Here is a 7,215-nt window from a genome sequence, read left to right on the forward strand (position 1 = left end):
CCTGGGTTCAGGCAATTTTCCTGCCTCAGCCTCCTGAGTAGCTGGGATTACAGGCACACGCACCACCATGCCCAGCTAATTTTTTGTATTTTTAGTAGAGACGGGGTTTCACCATGTTAACCAGGATGGTCTCGATCTCTTGACCTTGTGATCCACCCGCCTTGGCCTCCCAAAGTGCTGGGATTACAGGCGTGAGCCACCGCGCCTGGCCTAATTTTTGTATTTTTAGTAGAGACAGGGTTTCTTCATGTTGGTCAGGCTGATCTCAAACTCCCACCCTCAGGTGATCTGCCTGCCTCAGCCTCCCAAAGTGCTGGGATTACAGCTGTGAGCCACAGCATCCAGCCTCTTACAGGGTTATTAAGAAACTTAAATAAGAGAATCCATGTAAAGCACATGGCACTTTGAAAAGCTTTTCAGTACACATTAGTATCAGGTACTGTAACTGTCTTTAGGGAATCAGTGACAAATAAAACCTGGTCCCTATCCTCAAGATGCTCACAAATCCATAGAACAGACAGAGGTCATCACATGATGATGACATGATATGACTGATGGAGTAACGGAAGGATGGAGAAGGCAGTGTACCTGAATAGGTGTTTCCTAAGCAGGCATGTGAGTATCACACTAGCCAGAAGGACTGTCTTGTAAAAACAGCCAGCAGCTTGAAACTGCAAGGCCCTTCCAACTGTGTGAGTGATAAAGCAAGGGAAGTGAGAAGCAGCAGACAACGAGTCTGGGAAATGAGACATTGTGATGTGCAGCAAAGGGTATGAACTTTGGAGTCAACAAATCTTTGGTTCCAATCATGGCTCCATCACAGACCAGATACATGAACACATCCCTTTACCATCTCCTTTGGATGGAGGTCGCATCCAGGGAGAGAGGCATCCTTCAGAACATTGCAACATTCCAGGAAAATGCTGATAAGGAGCTCAGCCACTCATGGAAGCAGTGGGGATGCCAGTGGAAGGAAGAGATTAAGAGACTCAGTGGGCGTGGAGGCAAAATCAACATCTTGGAGAAAGTTTAGATGGGGTGAATGATGGTAAAGAGGAACTGAGCGTGAAGTTCTTTCATGGAAGTTTTTTGGGCATGAATTAAAAGAACAAGAAAGGAGAGGGCATAGACAGCACACGAAAGTTGGCATTACTGTTGCACTTTTATTACTGAGTTTTCCTTTTGGAAAGAAATCCTGCCCTTCTCCCTTCCTTTCAGGATGAGAAAGCTGAGGCCCAGAGATGCCAAATCATTGGCACAAAACCCCGTCGAGGTAGAGGGTGGGGGTAGGGATACCCGGTAATGGGGTCAAAACAAGGATCAGGGTCTCCCTGGGCCAGTGAAGCCAAGGTCATTGGTTCAATGGCCATGTGTAGAAATAGCTAGACGATTTCATTTTAAAACCATGTGATGTGCTATTTAAGTTGGTCTTAAAACGCCGCGTACTGCAGAAAGGGATATGGGACCTTTTACGAGAGGCCAGTTGATGTCAGGGGCCAGACTATAAACATTGCTACCCAGTGCCTAGAAGGATAAAACCATGTCTACAGGGCTGACCTTGAAACGCCAGCATCCTGAGGTAGTGGCAGTCACACTTCAGGTAGACCTTTGTGCCAGTTCCATTTCCCTGCCTCCTGCACTGCGAGCCTACCTTCCTGCCTAGGGGGCTGGGTAGAAGAGAGACCTGAGAGCATGCCAGCACACACCTATGCCCCCAGAAGCAAACTGGCAAGTCCTCTCCAGTTGAATGCCTTCCTGAGGGTGGAGCTAGATGTGTGTGAGCGAGGGTGATGGGGGGGAGGGCTACAGGGGGTCTTTGTACACTAGGAGCAGCAAGGCGCTTCCTCCCTTGGAAGAGCCTGCCACAGCCTGCCAGGCTCAACCCTGTTTTCCTCTGGTTTCCTTGGGCAGTGCGCATCTTATGCCCTGCCTGCTGGCCCTGGACCTCTCCAGCATCCCACACACAGGTTCTCTGAGCCTCGTCCTGCCCCCACCCAGAGTCCCTCATGCATTGTCTAAGCTGAGAGCAGGCGGCAGCCCCCAGGCCCAGCACAGGCTGGCAAGAGAAAGCTCTGACCCTGCTAGTGCTCCACCCCCCAGCTGTCGCTGGCATCCACCCCCCTCCATGCCCACTGGCATCATTTGGCAGAAAGCAGCCCCCTGCCCCCACCCCAGCCTGGTCCAGCAGGCACAGCTTAAGTATCCACAGAAACTCTGCCTTTCCTGGGGTTTGGAGCAAGCCAGACAGGGAGGGAGGGAGGTGGTTTCTGCCGGCCACAGGCTCAGCAACCACACTTCCCTCTGGGTTCCAACTGCTGCTGGCTGCTAGAGCCCCTCTCCTCCCTTTACTTCTGGTGGGGGATGGCCGCTGCCGCTGCAGAGGCTTGGCAAATTCTGGCTGCTGGTGCTGGGGTAGCGGCATGTAGGTTCCTATTCCTCCACTCCCTGAAGTCCAGGATAACAACAACCACACCTAACATGTCTCTTTTAACCTTTCTAAGAACTTTCCAAACTTTCTCTCCCTAGATCCTGTTTTCCGTACGAGGCAAGCAGGATAATTAAGATGAAACCCTTTTTGACCACAGAAGAAATGGAGATTAGAGAGGACTCCTGGTTGTTTACCGGGTGTGGAACCCCGGAGGCCTTCACCGTGCTACACTGTCACCAGCATCCCACATTCTGTACCCCCCGGAGGTGCCAGAGCATACCCCCAAAAGCCACCGCAGAAACATCTTCACACTTTTCATAGATTCCCCTAACATCGAAGGACCTGGAGGTGCCCCACTTAGGGAATGCATGGGGCAGCCGAGGGGATGCAGCTCCCTTCTGGGCACAGAATCTGTCCACGTTTCTCTTCCAAAGCATGAAGCCCCTCCCAAGCCTGCTGGACTCATGTGCTTTGTGATCAACTCCGTGTCCTGCAAGTGTTTTTCTTTATGGACATGAAAACCCCATGAAAAGATGCTTTGTCTGCATTTTCCCGTAGAGGTGATAGGAAGCTTCAAAGGGTAAAGGAAATTAGAAAAGACTGGGAAAGGTGAGGGGAGATGAGAAGAAGGTGTGCAGCCTGACGTGCCGGCAGGGACAGGTGTGTCTGGAGTCTGCGCCGTATGTGCCTGCCTCTTGGTGGTCCCTTGTGTGGACTTATTGCCTTGGCCTTACTCTGGCTTGAGAGGAGAATGCCCCCAAGGCTACCTGTGACTGCTCCTCTCTCCTGAATCCACAGGGCCAACATCATTGAGTCCCTGCCTCCACCTCCTTGCGGGCCCTTCCCTAAACTCCCCGGATGATGAGTCTGAACCCCGGCCTTCCAGATCTCCAGAGAAGGACGTGCCTAGGTCTCTAGATTCAGATGTTTTCTATATCTTCTTCCTTGGAGCTAGCCAGTCTTTCTTTCGCATTTGTAAAAGATCTCTTCTTCAGAAGGGAAGATCTCTGTGGAACAGAGAAGGCATGGTGCCGACAGGGAGCAAATGAAATCCCGACGCTGGTCATTTTCCTCTTCTCCTCCCTCTCTTCTCCGCCTCCTCCTTCCCCATCACCCCGCGGCATCACCCTTGGGACTGCCTGTCAGATGTTTTCACCGCGATGAGCAATGCCTGCCTGTACAGTGCCTTTATGTGTTGTTGATTTTTGTCGTGAGCCTTCAGGCTTCTCCTTGTAGCCCTGACAAGGGAAATCCCATAATGAAGGATTTCACGGAGCTCCACAGGCTGGGGAAGGCTTTTCTTTCCATCTGTCATTTTACTTTAAGCCTTGACCTTTCTGTTCCCGTGTGAGGCAGTACCAGGAAGAGGCTTGAGCTGGAGAGCAAACGTCTGGGCTCGGACCCCGGACTGGGCTGCTAGTGAAGCAGAGAAGGTAGCCTGAGGTTTTGACAACATTAAAATAAGTCAAGGAAGACCGTGCACATGCCAGGGGGTACAACGGGGGGCAAAGATGGGAAGGTGAAGACTTCAAATAAAGGAGAACCCTTTGCTTTAGAAGGAGGTCCTACGTGGAAGGAAGAAGACAGAATAGTCTAGGAGTCCCCCTCTCTGGCCATCCTTGGCCACTCAGGGACTCTTGACTGAAGACAGCAGAAGCCTCAGAGTCCAACACGTCTGGGTGTGAATATTGGCTCCACCACTTGCTGGAGAGCTGGACCCACATTGCAGACAACCTTGCTGAGCAGCCTTGGTCATGCTGCTCAGTTTCTCTGACTCTCAGTTTCCACTTGTGAAAGTTGGAGGTCCCGATGCAGATGCCACAGGCTGCTCTGCAGATGGATAGGAGAATGGTAGGTGCTCGCACCTGCACACAGGCAGCGCCTAATCAAGGGTGCCCACAAGTTTGTTTCAGGTGAGAACAGAACCTCAACAGAAACTGGAAGATCACAGAAGCCAAAGTGCCCAGCCTTGGCCTCTCTTTGCTGAGAGAACCCCCTGAAACTCTCCAGAGGGGCCTGAAAGCAGGATGAACAGCCAATAGGAAAGCAAGCTCGGGGCTTTGATGGCAGTAAAGGCCCATCTTCTGACCAACTTTCCCATGTCAGGTCGATAGGGAGACTGAAAAAAAAATTACAGTCTCCAAGACTCCAAGACAAAAATACCCACCCGGCACTGCTTTGAAAGGGCAAAGCCTTCGAGATGCACAAGGATTTTGATTGTTTGAAATGTTGGTAACATTTCATCTTCCCAGAGACCTTGTTCATTTATCAGAGTTCTTAAAACCCTTTTGTTCATAAGCTTGTGGTGAGGACAGAAAACATTCTATCTAATATCAGAGCACAGCTGTTCAGCGACAGAAAGACTTAGGGGAAAAGCCCTTCAAAAAAAAAAGGAAGGGGTGAAACACCAGGGCTACAAACATGGGAAAAGCTACCGCAGCTGAAAGAAGGCCTTGCAAGAAACAGCTGCCTAACAAGACCATGCTGTTTGGGGAAGTGTGAGAAAGAGAATCGGCACACTGGCAGCAGGGCCTCTGCAGCAGCTCGGTAAACACTGGGAGCAGGGCGAGGCCCCCAGAGCTGGGCTCCTCCTCTCTGTAGGGTTCCTGGCAGTTCTGTGCAAGGCCCCAGCCAGGGCCCCTAAAAATGTTTGAAGTAGGTGTGGAGCCTTGAGTAACATCTTCTTAAGGGCCAGTGTGGCTGGAAAAAAAAAAAAAAAAAAGGCCCGGTGGAAAACTCTGTCCATCCAACGCCACAGTAGACCAGGAAATATTTTCTAAAAAGGGCTTTGACTGCTCCTGAAAGCACAAGACAGAGCAAGCAGGGTCAGGCCAAGGCAGGGACCGAGCGGCACTAAGCCACCAGCTGAGTGAGGCCGGGATGGACAGTTCAGGGTCTCGGATTCATTTTCAGCTCTGCAGTTTGCAGTCGAGGGTCATGTTGATTTTCATAAATTTGAATAAAGGAAAATCACATCCACATTTATAAAATAGTGGCATTTTAAAAAATGTGGTTTGGTTTCACATTTCAAACCAAATTCTAAAAGGGAATAAGGATAAAGTTGATAAAAGTAAATGTTCGATGCTGTGAATTACAGTCACCTTGGAACGTGATGCTCACGTGTAACAGCGATTGCAAGCAGGAGTTCTAGAATCAGAAAAAGCTGGGCTTAAATGCTCGTGCTGGGTGACCTTGAAAAACGTTTCTACTCCTCTGTGCCTGAGATTCCCCAGCCGTGCAATGAGAATCCAAGCATCTCCTCCACAGGGTTGTCATAAAGGTTCTATAAGCTTATACATAGGAAGTATTTAGAATAAGGTTGATACTAATAAGCTGTGCAAAATTGAAGCTATAATTTTAATGAGATGGGAGTTATAATGAGATTTTGTTGCAGTAAAAAGAGCCAAGTCAGGAAGCGTGGGAGATCTGAGCTCAACCGCTAATTAAGATTCGATGGAGGCAAATGATACCTGTCTCCCTATCGGACATGAAAGTTATGGTTGGCCAGGTGTGGTGGCTCATGCCTGTAATCTCAGCACTTTGGGAGGCCGAGGCAGGCAGATCACTTGAGGTCAGGAGTCCGAAACCAGCCTGGCCAACGTAGTGAAACCCTGTCTTTATGAAAAATAAAACAACAACAACAACAAAAATAGCCGGCCGTGGTGGTGGGTGCCTGTAATCCCAGCTACTGGGGAAGCCAAGGCAGGAAAATTGCTTGAACCCGGGAGACAGAGGTTGCAGTGAGCCAAGAGTGCGCCACCATACTCCAGCCTGGGTGACAGTGAGACTCGGTCTCAAGAAACAAAGAAAGTTATGATTAAAGAGACTTAGGAAGTATAAAGGCGTTCATAAATGTGATCTGTGGTTATTATAAAATCTCCATATTATGCAATTTATTTTCCCTCATTCGGCAAAATTATAATGCAAGGACTTCGAATGATCAGCTCATAATTCTACCTGATAATCTTTATTCTAACAAACCAACTGCAAAGAGAGAGAGAGAGAGAGAGAGAGAGAGAGAGAGATAGTAAGAAAGACAATCAGGGAAATGTGATGATATTAAGGAATTATCGTTCACTCTTTTTAGTTGTGACAATTGTACTGGGACTTATATGTAGGTAGGAGAGGGTTCCCCCACTGTTACACATGGAGCATTCAGAGATGAAATGACATGATGTTTGGATTTGCCTTAAAGTCATCTGGGTGGGAGGGGGAAGTGGGGTCAGGTATAGAGAAAAAAAGACTGGCCGTGTGCTAATAATTATAGAAGCTGGGTGAGGGGGCATGGTAGTTATTTATATTATATTATCTACTTTTATGTCTGAAATATTTCCATAGTAAAAGAAAAAATAACAATGAAATCCACAAAAGGGATCGGTGATTAAACATCTGTGATGGCAGCTGAGGACCAGGTAGAGAGGCCTGACTGGGAGGTGAGCTTCCCTGCATACCTCGGATGCAAGGAAGACGCACAGTAATGGGAAACTGGGCAGCCTGCTACACACAACGCTGTGTGATCTAAACAGTCAATTAACCTCTCCGGGCCACAGTTTCCTCATCTGTAAAGTAAGAACCTGAGACTCAAATGCCTCTTTCAATGTTAATGTAACATGATTTTTAGAGATCTCAAGCAATCAGGTCCATCTTGCCAGATTTTCTGAATACAACAGATAAATCTCACTTTTAAGCAAATGAAACCATTTAAAATATACCAGGAAAAGAGCCGGGCATGGTGGCTCACACTTGTAATCCCAATGAATCATGAAGCTGAGGTAGGCAGATCACTT

The sequence above is a fragment of the Saimiri boliviensis genome, chromosome 7 (assembly GCF_048565385.1).
Source record: "Saimiri boliviensis isolate mSaiBol1 chromosome 7, mSaiBol1.pri, whole genome shotgun sequence".
Taxonomy (NCBI): Eukaryota; Metazoa; Chordata; class Mammalia; order Primates; family Cebidae; genus Saimiri; species Saimiri boliviensis.